This window comes from Eriocheir sinensis, chromosome 21 (assembly GCF_024679095.1).
Source record: "Eriocheir sinensis breed Jianghai 21 chromosome 21, ASM2467909v1, whole genome shotgun sequence".
Classification (NCBI taxonomy): domain Eukaryota; kingdom Metazoa; phylum Arthropoda; class Malacostraca; order Decapoda; family Varunidae; genus Eriocheir; species Eriocheir sinensis.
Window position 1 is genome coordinate 8,123,508 of NC_066529.1, and position 15,773 is coordinate 8,139,280.

The 15,773-nt window shown below is 49.9% G+C and overlaps 1 long non-coding RNA gene across 1 annotated transcript; it reads left to right on the plus strand.

Moving 5' to 3' along the window:
* The first annotated feature begins 1,144 nt into the window (after positions 1 to 1,144).
* Positions 1,145 to 14,315, plus strand: LOC127001601 (uncharacterized). Its single transcript, XR_007755354.1, has 3 exons — positions 1,145 to 1,396; positions 6,405 to 6,769; positions 13,192 to 14,315. It is a non-coding gene; the product is annotated as an uncharacterized LOC127001601 (long non-coding RNA).
* Positions 14,316 to 15,773: the final 1,458 nt, after the last annotated feature.

Genomic DNA, 15,773 nt, shown 5'->3' on the forward strand with positions numbered 1-15,773 from the left:
AGTTGTAGTGGGGGTGAGTGGGGAGTAGGTGAAGGAGGGGAGATTGATAAGGGGAATCAGAGTGGATAGGGAAGGAAGGGGAGGGTGAATGGGAGGCGTGGAGGAGGAGGAGGAGGAGGAGGAGGAGGAGGAGAAGGGTTTTCCTTTATTATGATATTTTTTGGGAGTCTGATGCTTGATAATCCATTTTCTCTTCCATTTTTCCCTCCATCCCCTCTTCTCTCCTCCTCAATGCCTCGCCTGCTTTACTCCTCAAACCTTCCTTCCTTCCTTCCTTCCTTCCTTCCTTCCTTCCTTCCTTCTCACCCTCCATCCCATCTCATCTCGTCCTTCACACGCCCCGCGGGTAAACTAATTGTCGGAGGCTTGCTGTTCAGACAAATTTTACAGCTTAATCAGTGGAACCGTGACCTTGGGGCGTCCGTGTGCCGGTCCCCCCCTGAAGCACCTGCGGCCCGTATACACACCAGCCCTGGGCCACACTGGGACACGTGGAGGGTTTGGGCGTGTGGAGGGTGCCTGGAGGGGGCGTGTGTTGTGCCCTGGCGTGCCGCTCCCCCGTTAAGAGATGAAGGAAGGGAATGTGGGAGGGTCGGGGAGGTAGGGCCATGAAGAGGACCCGCCCGTTTTCTGTGGTTAGTGTTGGTGGTTATGGTGGTGATTCTGGTGGTGGACTGTGTCGTGCTCACCGAAATAAAGCACGAGCGAGGAGAGGCCGTGAGCAGAGGGAGGTAATGAGCAGGAGGGGAAGCTTTGCAGGCGGCAGGGCGTGAGGGGCGAGGGGCGTGGCAGCAGGGCGTGGCTGTGAGCTCAAGCCTCCCAGCAAATCGAGATGCGTGGTGGGCGGCAGGTGCGGGCACTCGGCCCCTCAAACACAGCTGACTGGCAGGAAACAGGTGACCACAACTTGCCGCCGCTGCTCTCGTTTCTACGCCCGCCGCCCGCCGTTACGCCCCGCGGCCGCGTAGCCACCGTAGCGCCGCTCATCGCAATCTAAATGGGCACCAGATGCTCCGCGTTAACAAAGACAACACACCACGGCCATGAACGCCGCCGCCGGGACGATGTTGACCCGAAGCTGCTCCTGGGGCGCGGAGGAGGGCGTGCGTAGGGGGAGGGGGGGATGGCACGGCAAAGTGTGTGGTGGGGGGGTGGCGTGAGTCCTGTTACCTGGGCACTTGGGGCAGTGGGGGCGGCCAGGCGGGGAATCTGTGCCCGCGCGACACCCACATCCACGACGCTGCGGTTTGTGTTACGGGGCATCTTGGGCGCGTGTGGGTGTTAGCTTACGGGAGGCGAGGGTCGGGCGGGGCTGCGGGCGGGGCCGAGCTCCGAACTGTGGAGTGTGGAAGTGGGCGCCAAGCCAGTGTGCTCTTGGCCGCCGGTGGAGGAGGATGTGAGTGCCGGTGTCGCTTCGCTGCGCTTGAGGGGGAACCACTCTAAACCCGCCGTGTGGTGTGCCGATTGGCCCGCCCCTCGAGGCCCTGCAACGCACGGCCGCCACCGCAGGCACCATCGGAGGGAGGCGCAGCGGTAGATAAGATAAGCGCGGACGTGATTAATCTGCGGACGTGTTTGAAGCGAGGCGGCGGTGGCGAGTGCGAAGTGATTTCTCGACACACCTGACGCAGGGGTGCCTCGCGGCCACTACCTGTTGGCGCCCGTGTTGTTACCTGACGGCGCCACCCCTCCGCCGCCCCCACACGCGTCCGTCCACCTGTTTGCCTCATCAACGGGGGTGCGGGACTTTTGCTTTCCTCTCGCTTCAAACTCTGCGTATTCTGGTTACTACTTATATCCTCTCCCCTTTTGCTCTTACCTCTACTCTTCTTACTCGTAACCCTTCTTCTTCTTCTTTTTCTTATTCTTTTCTGTCGCCGTCGTGTGGGTCTTCGTGTGCAGTGTTTTCCTTCTTGCTCCGTGACGCTGACTGATGCCTCGTCCTCCCTGTAAACCGTCCCGCTAACGACTCACGCCACGCCCTCACATGGACAAACACTTACTGGGGGCGAGAAAGACGAAGACGGAGCAGGAGGATAACGAAAAGGAGGAGAAGTAGTAGAAAAGTAGGAGGAAAAGGAGGATGACAAGTAGAAGTAGAGGAAGAAGGAGGAGGAAGAGGAGGAGGGAGAGAAGCTGGTGTTTGCCAAGAGCGTCAAGTTGGCTGGCGGGGAAAGTAACATCGTTGTCGGGTGATTTTTTCCCCTGATAAGCCCTGATAAACACACTCGGGCGCCGGGGCTCACTTCCTCCCTCCCTGCGATGCTGTTTCCTGCCTCTACACGACCCCCTCCCCTCTCTCTCCCTCTCTCTCCCTCTCTCCTCGTGTTCGTCTCCCACATCGCCCCTTTCCTCCGTCTCTCTCTCTCCTGTTTTCACGGTTCTCTCCTCCCCTCTCCCTGTCTTTCTTGCCTCCATCTTCTCTCTCTTTCCTCCCCTTCTCCTGTTTTTCCTCCATTAACTACCCTCTCCTTATCTTCCTTCCTCTTCTCTCCCTCTTGCCTAGCTTCTTTTTCCTCCTTCCTTCCTCTTCCCATTTCTTTTTCTTTCGTGTTCTTCCTCTCTTCTCCCCTCCTTCCTTTCCTCCTCCTCCTCCTCCTCCACGGGTAATAAGTTCTCTCTTCATGCAGTTAGTCTTTTTTTTTTTCCTCCTCCTCCTCGCGGGCGTCTGTTCCCTCTCTCCCTCTACGCCTCGTAACACCCCTCTTTCCTCCCTTCTTTCCTCCCTCCACGGCCACTAACTCTTCTCTTTCCTCCCTTTAACAGCTTGTAACTCCCATTCCACCCCCCCCCCCCTCTTCCCTCCTCCTCCTCCTTTTCTCATGGCGGAACCGCGAGTATATAAAAAAAGAAAAAGCCTGCCAATGAACGCCTCCTCCTCCTCCTCCTCCTCCTCCTCCTCCTCCTCCTCCTTCCACTCTCACTAAGGGGATCAAGTGGACCGGCGTGGGTGGTCGTCTGGTGGACTGATTGACTGACTGGACTGGACACGGACCTTGGGATTGTGTTATTGTCTTCCACCTACACTCCACCCACGCTCCACCTTTTCTTACTCCTCCACTTCTCTTCCACTTACTCACTCCACCTCTGCCACCTACTTTCTTCACTCATTTTTCTCCTGTTCCTACTCTTACTCTTCCACTCACTAACTCCATCTCTTCCACTTACTTACTCCACCTGCTTTCTTCTATTACTGTTTTGCTCCCTTACTCCACATCTTCCACTCAGTTACTCCACCTGCTTTCTTTTTTACTCCTATTTCACCCTCTTACTCCTCCTCTTACACTCACTCCACCTCTTCCACCTTTTCACTCCACCCACTTTCTTTTATTCCATCTCTTCCACCTACTTCTCCACCCTCTTCCACTTCCACTCCTCTCTTCCACCCATACTTATTACTTCATTTCACCACTTCTCCCCTTCCCCCTTCATTCCTCCCTCCCCCCTTCATCCCCCCCCTTCATTCCCGCCTTCATTCCCTCTCTCCCCCCTTCATTTCCCTCCCCCCCTCAACCTTTATTAAGAGAAGAAAGTGGAAAGCCGTATTTCGCGACGCTACCTGTGTGTGTGTGTGTGTGTGTGTGTGTGTGTGTGTGTGTGTGTGTGTGTGTGTGTGTGTGTGTGTGTGTGTGTGTGTGTGTGTGTGTGTTAATGTAAGGCCAAAGTGGAGGTAATGAAGCCCGGCTGTTAAAAGTGTCTTGAAGTGTGTGTGTGTGTGTGTGTGTGTGTGTGTGTGTGTGTGTGTGTGTGTGTGTGTGTGTGTGTGTGTGTTCAGGCCGTATCGATACACACACACAAAAAAAAAAAGTAAATGAAAAAAAATATAGAAAAGAGAAAATTAAGGAAAATGTGATAGGTGAGAGAGAGAGAGAGAGAGAGAGAGAGAGAGAGAGAGCGTGTGTGTGTGCGTGCGTGCGTGCCGTGTCCTCGCCAAGCAACTTCCTTATAAGTAGGTTATGATCCGCCTTATGTAGCATCCAATCTCACGCCCACACCTTGCCTCCACCCTCTCCCCCCTTCTCCCACTTCTTATCCCAAACTGTCTCCCTTATTTCCCTCACCCAATGCCCTTTATCTCCCTCCCCTCTTCTCTCCCTGTATCTTTCCCTCCTTCTCTCTCCCTTCCCCTCCTCCTCCTCCTCTCTACCTTCCTCCCACGCGCTCCTCCTCACCCTCCCTCTCACCCCTCTTGCATTGACCCCTCACATTTCCCCTCATTCTCCCCTCCTCATCTTTCCCCTTTACTCTCCCTCGCTTTCATTCATTCCTTCTTAAAGTTTTCCCCTCCCTTCACCTTCCCCTCTCCGTCATCTCCCTTCCTCTCCCCCTCCATACTCTTCCTCTCATTTACCCATTTCTTATTCTTCTCCAATCTACCGTTTACCTCATTCCCCCTTCTTTCTATCCCTTCCTCCTCCTCCTCCTTACTCTCCCTCCCTCATTTTTCCTTCTCATTCATTCTTCTCCCTTTCGTTGTTGTTCTATTCACATTTACTTGTTCCGATTCCATTTATATCATCAATTTCTAGCTTAACTCTAAAATATATATGGGTTTCGATTCCCTTAAGTCGTCCTTCACTGCCCGTCTCATTCGTCTATAATAAATCTTCATCTATGGCCGTTCATCATTCCTTCCCTCTCTCCCCTTTCTCTCTTCTCTTTCTCTCCCTTTTCTTCCTTATACCTACCGCTGCCCTCCTCTTCCTCCTCCTCCTCCTCCTCCCCGATCCTTTTCTCACCATCCTCCTTCCTCCTCCTCCCCCGATCCTATTCACCCGATCCTCCTTCCTTTTAGTTTATAGGCTCAGTAAGGGATCGGGGACCATCTTGGGGATCGAGGCCTGTTATTTATGGGATTTTGCTGCATTGCGATAAAGAGAAGGTGGATGGCCAGAACGTGTGAGTGGAAGGGGGTGTGTAGGTGAGAGAGAGAGAGAGAGAGAGAGAGAGAGAGAGAGAGAGAGAGAGACGTTAAAAAAAGCAGACAAGCAGACAGACTGACAGACAGACACAGACAAAACATTCATGGACATAAAAACGAAAGAGACAACGTCGTGAAGAGTGGAGGAGGAAGAAGAAGAAGAAGAAGAAGAGTACTCAAAACGGAAGGAAGGAAAGTGTAGAAAAAGGAGGAGGAAGAGGAGAAAAAGGAGGGGGAGGAGGATTAGGAGGAGGTGGATAAAAAGGAAGAGGAAAACAAGTGGAGAGAGAGAGAATGCTTAAATATAGGTAGCTAGACGGAAAGGGAGGGGAGGGACGGGGCGGGGCGGGGGAAGGGGTGTTTTGTTTTGGGTGGATGGGGCGGCGGCGGGGAAGTGTTTTGCGGCGGGGCGGGGCGGGGGCGAGGGACGGGGCGGGGCGGGGCGGGGCGGGGCGTGTAATAGCGTGTTTCTTGCCTTCGCGGGATGTAATTTTAGCAGCCACACGTAGAGAACAGAAAAGGGGCAGAGAGAGAGAGAGAGAGAGAGAGAGAGAGAGAGAGAGACTACTGGGAAAGACGAAGAGTTTAAAGAAAGTAGAAAAGCAAGGAGAATGAAGGAAAGAAGAGAGGGGGGTGAAGGAAAGAGATGGGGGAAGGTGAAGGAAAGAAGATGGGGAATGAAGGAAAGAAGAGAGGGGGGGGTGAAGGAAAGAAGATAAGGAATGAAGAAAAGAAGAGAGGGGGGGAGTGAAGGAAAGAAGATGGGGGTGAAGGAAAGAAGATGGAGGAAGGTGAAGGAAAGAAGAGGGGGAAGGGAAGTAAGGTGGGACGAAAGGAAGTGTAGAAGGAAGGAACTTTATCGATATCCGTCTTCCTTATCTTCTTTCCTTCCTCTTCTGTCTCACGGTCCTATCACTGTCTCCCTGCTTATCTGTTTTATGCTAGTATTAATTTTTAGCTGTGAAAGTTTGTGCTTCCCAGACACTGCCGAATATTTAAAGATTGGCAGCAACAAAATAAATTAGATTACCAAGTTTTAGCCTCAAGGTCGCCACTGAAATGATTTGTCAGATCCAGTGATGACAACTTTTACGATTCTCCGCTCCGCCAATAAATATGACGAAGAAATCCATGACGAAATAAAACAGGTTTGTATGTGCCACCCGCCTCCAGCGAGTATACAGAATTATCTTACTCGCAGCACATACATTTTACATTTCCCTCGTCATGGTGAGTGACACTTGCCACTAAGGGCTGTGACGCGCCCCATCACCCGGTACACACCCAGCTGTCATTCGCAGAGACGAGCGAAATCTCGAAATAAAGAAAGCCATCACAAACTGCTGATGACGGCAGGTGAACGTCGCCCACGTGCACGCAGAGATCAATGATTCTCTAACTGAACTACGCATTCATTCCACCGCCGCCGCCGCCGCTCCGTGCATCCATCGCCGCGCTCACCCCGGGTCACCTTCCTTCACAGTCATGGCACACAGGTAAACGAGGAACAAAACGAGAGCCAGATCGGGTTCCCAGTGGGCAGAGTTCGCGCGTGTGCGTGTGTGCGTGTGCATGCGAGGAGCCGCCGGCATGAACCCAAGCCGTGCCCGCGGCGCCTGAGGGAGAGGGTGCCAGGCGGCGAGGCACTCGGCTGAAGAAGGGAGGCTGGCACTGACCCCTGCCCCGCGCCACCCCGCCCCGCCCCGCACGCCGCCGCCATGCCCCACATGGTCGGCTCCTCGGCCACGCTGCCCGCGCGCTCCCGCCGCCGCAGCAGGAGCTCGGGCCGGAAGCTCTCGCAGTGCCTCTCCCCTCCGGCCGCCGACTTCTCCGATGCCGAAAATACAGGTAGAGACCCCCCCACTCTTTCCCCCCCGCCTTCCCCCCTTCTCCCATCACCTTCCTCCTGTAGCCGTCCTCCATACACTCCCCTTCTCTCCATTTACAACGTCCCCTCCCCGACGCCTCATTTTTTCTCCCTCCGCAACGTTTGTCTCCTCCCCACCAGCACTTTTTCCTTCCCAGCACCATTTCTCTCCTTCCAACACCTCCATTCCTCCAACACTTCCTTTTTTTCTCCTCACCAACAACACACAACTCTCTCCCGCACCTCCTTTTTCTCCCCTCCCCACACCTGTCTTCCTCCCCTCAGCCGTGAATGCTTACCGTCAGCCTCGACCCTCAATGCCCCGCCTCACACGCCGCCTTGCCCTCCCCGGCACCTGAACAACACCACCTTCATGCCTTCCACTGTAGCACCTTGAGCCTCTTCTTCCCTTTAATCAGTGGATGCTTTCTACCTCGATCCTCAGTGCTCCTCTCTACCCTCACACACTGCACCTTACCCTCCCTCACTAACACCGCCTCTCTCTTCCACTTCCCTCGCTTCCTCCCTGGCGCCATTCCTTCCCTTCCCAGAATCACTTTGGCACTAAACATTTCCCTCTCCCAAACACCTCCACACACTCCACCGTTTTCCTCCACCTGTTGACTGAATGCTCGTGATGTTTCCTTTTCCTCCTCCTCCTCCTCCTCCTCCTCCTCCTCCTCTTCCTTCTCCTCCTTCACCTCCTCCTTCCTGACCTCTCAACACCTACACTCAAGTCAACACCCCGTTTCGTTTTACCTGTTGGAGGTGAGAGGAGACAGGTATGCTCTCCTCTTCTCCTCGCCTCCTACACCTCAAACCCACTTCACCATCCACACCACCATTGACCTCCATCCCCACCTCCTCATCACCATCATCATTTACTCGCAAACACCTCCGCATCACACTCTCCTCCTCACCTTTACCTGTCCAGATCAAGGCGATAAAAAGGAGCAGGTTGGCTAAGCATGACGTGAGCTGGATTCTGTTCAGTCAGGTTTTATTTGTCTTAATCTTGTTTGTGTTGTTTTGTAATTCGATTCTGGTTATGCAAAGGCGAAGGGTGCGAGGAGACTTGACCGAAGCTTACAAATGGATGAAGGGGGTTTAATGGGGGCGATGTTAGTGAGATTCTGATAGTTAAAGCGCAAGGTAGAGGACACGTAGTAATGGGTTTGAGCTTAGGAAAGTCCGATTCAAAAAAGACATAGGCAAGAGTTGGGTTACTTATAGAGTGTGTAGAGTAGGTTTGGCAGTCATGTGGTGAGTGCCAATACGTTAGACACCTTCAAGAATAGAGTTAGATTCGGTTTACTAATGGAGCGGTGGATGAGTGAAGCAAGTCTGGCAGTATGATATAGGTACCTTCAAGAATAGGATTAGATTCGGCTCATTAATGGAGCGGTGGATGAGTGGAGCAGGTTTGGCCGTCATGTGGTGAGTGCCAATACGATAGACACCTTCAAAAATAGGGTTAGATAAACTCATCGATAGTCTTGGATGTTAGGTGATGTTCGGTATCCAGGAGCTGCCCTTTGTAGAATGACTTGCCTCTAGCAGACTCGTTATGTTAAAAGGTGAGGTCAAGCTGGGTCAGGTGAGGAGGTTAAATCACGGTAGATTACGCTGCACTTTCTTTCTGTCACAATTCGCTTAAAAAGAGCACTGGTTTCAAAGTGGTATGTTATTCTGGTTCTTGTGGTGTTTGTGCTCGAGAGACGGAGAGAGAAAAAGTGTGAGAAAGAGGCTGAATTATCATAGTTTGTTTTTATTATTATTTTTTTTTTACCGAGGAACTATGTGTGTGTGTGTGTGTGTGTGTGTGTGTGTGTGTGTGTGTGTGTGTGTGTGTGTGTGTGTGTGTGTCCTTTTCTTCCTCCCAAACCCACCCACTTATCCACCATTCATTCCTCCCGTAATTTCTACCTGAGTGTCCCTTCTAATCTTTCCCTCATTTCTTCCTACCTTCCATCCTTCCTTCCTCCCATCCTATTTTTCTTCCCTTCTCTCCCCACTTGTTTTGCTTCGCTTCTTTTATGCATTTTAGTTTTCCTTTTGTCTATCCTAGTTTTCCTTTCCCCTTCTTTCTTTTCTTTCTCTTTTTTTCTCTCCCCTCCTTTCTTTCATTTTTTCTTCCTTTCTTCCATTCTAGTTTTCCTTTCTTCCCTCCTCTCTTTCCGTCTTAGTGTTCCTTCCTTCCTTCCTTCCTCATCACCTTCCTTCTTTCCTTTCTTCCTTCTATCCCAGTTTCCTTTCCCATCTCCCATCCTCTCATCCTCCCTCCCTCCTTCCTTCCTTCCTAGTCCTCCCTCCTTCCTTCCATCCATCTCATCACCTTCCTTTCTTCCTTCCTTCTTCCTTCCCTCCCACCCTCCCTTCCTTCCTTCCTCCTCTCTATCCCGGTTTCCTTTCCCTCCCTCCCTTCCTCCCACCCTCCCAGCCCTCCTTCCTGTTCCTGTTGTCACCTTTGTTATTTCTTTCCGCGCTCTGATGCAAAAATTCTGGGCTTATTTTTGCGTCTCGATGCATTGTCGCCGCGGCCCCAAAGGCTTCCCACGGTCAAGGGAAACTGTGCACGCCCGTCTTATCGAACCACGGGGGGAGGGGGGAAGGGGGGGTTAGGGGGTGGATTCGCTGTCGTCCTTTTGGTGTTGTGGTGGTGGTCGTTGTTGTCGTCGTTGTCGTCTTTTCCGGCCATTGTCTGTGTGTGTTTGTGTGTGTGTGTGTGTGTGTGTGTGTGTGTGTGTGTGTGTTCTTGAGGCCGCGAATCTTCTTCCTTCACGCCTCCTTCTCCTCCTACTCCTCTTTTCTCCTCCTCCTCCTCCTCCTCATCCTCCTCCTATTTTCTCCTCCTCTTTCACCTCCTCCTCCTCCTCCTCCTCTTTTCTCCTCTTCCACCTCCTCTTCTCCTCTTCCACCTCCTCTTCTCCACCTCCTTACTTTACTCTTACTCCACTTCGCTTCACTACTCCTTCACTTCTTTTTTTTCTTTAGTTTTTCTTCTTTCCTCTTTACCTCCTGCTATGTTCCTCCTCCTCCTCTTCCTCCTCCTCCTCCTCCCCGCTGTCTACGGCTCCTACTTCCTCTCTCCCCTTGCTTTCTCTCCATTTTTTAGGTACTTTGTAAGGAAACCACCTGTCTCCCTTTGTGTGTGTGTGTGTGTGTGTGAGGGGGCGTCTCTCTCTCTCTCTCTCTCTCTCTCTCTCTCTCTCTCTCTCTCTCCATGTGCTTGAGAGTTCGAATGGAGGAAAAAATAGTTAAGAGGAAAAGAATGCGAAGGAAAGACACGCTTACTCTTCTTCCCTCCTCCTCCTCCTCTTCCTCTTCCTCCTCCTCCTCATCTTCCTCCTCCTCTTCTTTCTCCTCTTCCTCCTCCTTCAGTGGCGCCGTACAAAAGGTCGCTCACACTCTGCCTCCACCAAAATAAAAAATAAATAAAATAAAAATAAAATGTCACCTGAACTCCTCACCTGCGAAATAATAATGATGACGCGCCCGTGTTTTTTTTTTTTTCGTGATTTGTCCGTCCGTGTTTTTTCAACCTTAAATTTTTCGTTTTTTTTTTTTTCAATTCCAATTTTGTTTCGTTGCTGTCTATTTATGTTCTTTTCTTTCTTTTCTTCGTGTGTGTGTGTGTGTGTGTGTGTGTGTGTGTGTGTGTGTGTGTGTGTGTGTGTGTGTGTGTGTGTGCCATGTCTTTCAGGAGTTTTGTTCATGTCGCCCCATTTTTGCTTTTTTCTTACTTCCTTTTCATTTTTCTGTTTTCTTTTCTTTTTGTGTTCTTTTCTGCTTTCTTTTTTATTATTCTTTCTCTCTCTCTCTCTCTCTCTCTCTCTCTCTCTCTCTCTCTCTCTCTCTCTCTCTCTCTCTCTCTCTCTCACACACACACACACACACACACACACACACACACACACACACACACACACACACACACACACAGCCAATCACGTATCGAGTTATTATCTTTCTTACGTCACGAAGAACCAATTAGAGGACAGGAAACATTACCCGAGAGAGAGAGAGAGAGAGAGAGAGAGAGAGAGAGAGAGAGAGAGAGAGAGAGAGAGAGAGAGAGCTGTCATTATCGCTGCTGTTTTGTTTTGTTTTTAATTTATTTACATCCGGGAATGAAAAGAAAGAAAAAACGGGGCCGTCACGTGACCTCATGCAGATAAACAACCCCACCCCCCTTCCCCTCCCCCTCCCCCCTCTTCCCCCTTCCCCCCATCACCCCCGTTATTTGCATACATACGCGTGTAATTAAAGTTATTATTTCTGTCATTATTGCTCCTGTTTAGTGTTGCTTGTCTGTCTGTGTGTGATGGGGGGTAGGGGGTGACGGGAGGGGGAAGGGGGGGGGTGAGGGGAGAGGGGCATTGAAGTGTTGTATTTGTGTTGCTCTTCTCTTCTCCTTATTGTGTGTGTGTGTGTGTGTGTGTGTGTGTGGAGTTGTACGTATAGCATTGTCCTGTCCCTTTCCTGTACTCTCTCTCTCTCTCTCTCTCTCTCTCTCTCTCTCTCTCTCTCTCTCTCTCTCTCTCTCGTTTCCTCTTTTCTTTTGTCTTTTTTTTTTTTCGGTTGCTTCTCTCCAGCTAAGGGCGTGGCTGGCTTATTAAGAGGTCTTCTTCCTATGTAGCTAAAGAGGAAGAGGAGGAGGAGGAGATGATAAGTTATGGAGGAAGCATTGAGGGATATTTCAGCTAAGCGCATATTACCTTCCTCCTCCGCCTCTTCCTTAACGAACTTTCCTCCTCCTCCTCCTCCTCCTCCCCCTTAACTAGCTTCCTCCTCCTTCTTTCTAAACGAGTTCCCTTCTCTTTTCCCTCCTCCTCCTCCTCTGGTAGTGAGAAGGGGGAAGATAGCAATGGTGGACAAAGGTGGAGGAAGAGGAGGAAGGGAGATAGTGGAGGAAGAAGTGGAGGTGGAAGTTGGGAAGTTGATGGAAAATGACAAGATGATGATGGTGGTGGCGGTGGTGGTGATGATAGTGGTAACAAGTATGGAAGGATTGATGGTACAGAGACGGTGGTGGTGATTGTGGTGATGGTGGTGGTGAGGGGGGAGTGAAGGGAAGGAAGTGGAGTTGACGGAGGGATGGACAGTGGTGGTGGTGGTGGTGGTGGTGGCAGGTGTCAGAGTAGTAGACAGGTGTACGTACTGTTGAGAAAGGAAGGGGGGAGGGAGTTAAGGAGGGAGAAAGGGGTGGGGGGCAGGGAGGAAAAGAGCCGTGGGGAGAGGGGTGGAGTGGGGAGGGAGAGATATGAGGAGGGGGGGTGGAGGTGTACTGTCGCTCTGCCTACCCTCCCCTCTACCCTCTCTCACCCCCCTTCACACACACCCCTCTCAACACACACCAGATTCACCCTGATTGTTCTGCTCTGATAATTTCCGCCTCTGTGTGTGTGTGTGTGTGTGTGTGTGTGTGTGTGTGTGTGTGTGTGTGTGTGTTCGTTCAATTTCTTGACATTAAATTATTTCCCCGTGCCGTGTTCCTACTGTGTGTGTGTGTGTGTGTGTGTGTGTGTGTGTGTGTGTGTGGCCAGTCTGAGAGGTTTCACTAACTCGTATTATGGTTAGTTGTACTCTCTCTCTCTCTCTCTCGTGGACGTGCGTGAAGGGGCAGGAAACACATAATGGCGTTAATATTACAACACAATTAACGTTTCAACAAGCCAGGGATCGTATGAATTATTTCCCTTTCCTTTATCTCCGTCTTTCATTCATTTCGTCGTCGTGATATTTCCTGAGAACTTTACTTTTAATTCTTTTCCTCCTTCTTTTTGTCTCGTCTCTTTGTGCTGTGTTTCCCCGCTTCACTTATCGTTGTTACGTCAGGACTGAAAAAGAATGTAATAATTGAATACACTTTTAGAGATTGTCACCTTGTTTCTTTTTCTCATTGATTGACGAAACCCAATTTGATCTATCCCAACCAAACTAAATTCAGTCCATTTTAGTTAGACTTTATCCGAAACTGACCGAGCCTAACCCAGCAAAATCAGACTGTGTTAAATTCAACCAAATTAAACCTAATCTAACAATATATTTACAACCTAAATTTACCAGGGTTAACTTAACAAAACCCAACTCAGTCTAACCCAGTGTTATGTAATATAAGTCCGAATTACCCAAACTTTCCCTAAATCAAATCTAACTATAACTCAACCTAACGTAACATAACCCAACTGTTGACTAAATAACCTATATTTAACCTAACCTAACCTTACCCAGCCATGCTATACCTAACCTAACCTAACTTAACCTAACCCAACTGTAGACTAACTAACCCATATTTACCCTAACCTAACCTAAAAGCCATACTATACCTAACCTAACCTAACTTAACCTAACCCAACCACATTATACCCAACCATAGCTAACCTGTCTTTTTTTGTTCCAGGTGAGTGAAAGCGAGGCGACAGGTGAGGTGAGGCTGGGAGACGATGCTGCTCAGGTAAAGTGCAGATACATCCTCATTTGGGCATCTCTTTCACTGGTAAACTATTGAAAAACTTTCCTATTGCTTTATTCTTCCTTCCTACGACTTCAACTCTCTAGAAAGGGGAGTATCAGGACATCTCAGCTGATTCAGGAGGTGTTTCTGGAGGGAGGGAAGGATAAAGAACAAGAGAGGCAGGAAGAAGGAAAGGATAGAAAAAGAAAGAAAAAGAAAAAGTGAATGAATGGATGAATGAATGAGGGAAGGAAGAAAAGGCAGGGAAGAGAGAGTGAGGAGGAAGAGATTAGGGAGAGAGTGAATATATGAAACAGCAGCCGCGGCAGATCAGACAGGAGGGAGAGGACTTGTGGCGTCAGGTGTAGGTGAAGGTGACAGGTGGGGAGAGCACGTGACAGGTGAGGGAGGGAGGAGGGGGGCGGGGGGGGCGACACTGCCAGACTCGTACAGGCACCCGCAGCCGCCCCCCACACACCTGCGGTTACCGACCTTCCCTCGCAGGTGCAACGCTAATTAAGAGACGACGAGGTGTTCCATTATGCTCCCGTGTTGCATCAGTCCGCCTGTGTCTGTGCGTGATGGCGGCTGCAATGATAATGATAATAATAATAATAATAATAATAATAATAATAATAATAATAATAATAATAATAATAATAATGAAAATGATAGTTATAGTAGTAATGGTAATAGTAGGAAGTGGAGGAGGAAGAAGAAGAAGAAGAAGAAGAAGAAGAAGAAGAAGAAGAAGAAGAAGAAGAAGAGAGGAGGAGTAGGTGTATTAAATCTAAACCTGAAATGTCATAAAACAGTAAAGGAAAAAAAAAATGTCCATCAACTAACCAATCACAAAATTTTTTTCGACGTTGACCTTTTGTGTTACCAGCATATTTTAATTACGAGTAAAGAACCAGAAATGGACGTGGGCGGGTCATCATATTATGCGCGAAATTAAAAAAAAAAATAATAATAAAAAATAAAAATAAATAAATAAATAAAATAAAATAAAACGAATAGAAGATAGAACACCAAAGTAACATCGGAGAGGCAACCCAGAAATTATATACCTCGAAGGTCCATGCAAAGAACTGAGAGAACAAGGAGAGAGAGAGAGAGAGAGAGAGAGAGAGAGAGAGAGAGAGAGAGAGAGAGAGAGAGAGAGAGAGAGAGAGAGAGAGAGAGAGAGAGAGAGAGAGAGAGAGAGAGAGATGTAAATTAGAGCCTTTGCCGGAGCGGGATGGAGTACACGAACATCACACAGAGAAAGATGATGTTGGGAAAAGCCTTTGTTCTGGATGTTGATGGTGGTGGTGATAGTGGTGGTGGTGGTGGTGGTGGTGGTTAGCGTGTTTGTTAATAGGAATTTATTATATTGTTTATGGTACTGACAGTTAGGTTGACGTGTGTGATGAGGTGGGGAGGGAGGAGAGAGAGGATTGTTTGTTCGTATGTCCGTTCACGCTCTGACAATGCTGTGTGTGTGTGTGTGTGTGTGTGTGTGTGTGTGTGTGTGTGTGTGTGTGTGTGTGTGTGTGTGTGTTGCAATATGAAATGTTAAATAAAGCAGAAATACTAAGGCAGGGGGGGGGTAGGGGTAGGGGGGATTTTGCAACACACACACACACACACACACACACACACACACACACACACACACACCAAGAGGAGGGGAAAAACAGGATGAGAGAGAGAGAGAGAGAGAGAGAGAGAGAGAGAGAGAGAGAGAGAGAGAGAGAGAGAGAGAGAGAGAGTTATGATGGCAGGGGATTAAGTGGTTGAGTCAGGGAGAATTTCACCTCCATCACACATAACCTTGGCACTGACCTCAACCACCATCACCACCAACACCATCTCCAATATCACCACCACCACCACCACCACCACCACCACTACTAGGCTTTCCTTACTACCTACCTAAAACCCTTCACCACCACCACCACCACCACCACTACCATCCTTTCCCTGTCTCCCCATCTCCCTAAAACCCCCTGACTAACACCTCCCTTCTTTCCCATCTCTCCCCATCTCCCCATCACATATTCTCCTCCTTCTCCCATCTTCTCCCCTCACCACGACCACCACTATCATCCTCTCCCTATCTCCCCATTTCCCTTAAACCCCCTGACTAACACCTCCCTTCTTTCCCATCACCCCATCTCCCCCTCCTTCTCCTTCCCCCATCTCCTCCCCTCACTCCCATCACTCGCTCCTTCCATTCCTCTTACTTCCTACTTGCTATCGAATTCCCTCCTCCTTCCAGTAATCCACTACCGTTTCGCCACTCTCCCCCTCCGCCCCCCCCCTATCCCCCTCACCGCCTCAGCAGCATCCAGGTAGCGTCACTAATTAACCTGACCTCCACCCCCGTCGTCGCCATGCATAGGAAAGACACGCCATGACCACCAGGAGGAAGATGATGATGGTGATGATGACGATGATGATGATGAGGAGGAAGAATAGGTGTGATCGTTGCCAAATTCCCCGTGGTCCTTTTTCTCCCCTCTTAACCGCACCTCCTTCTTCAG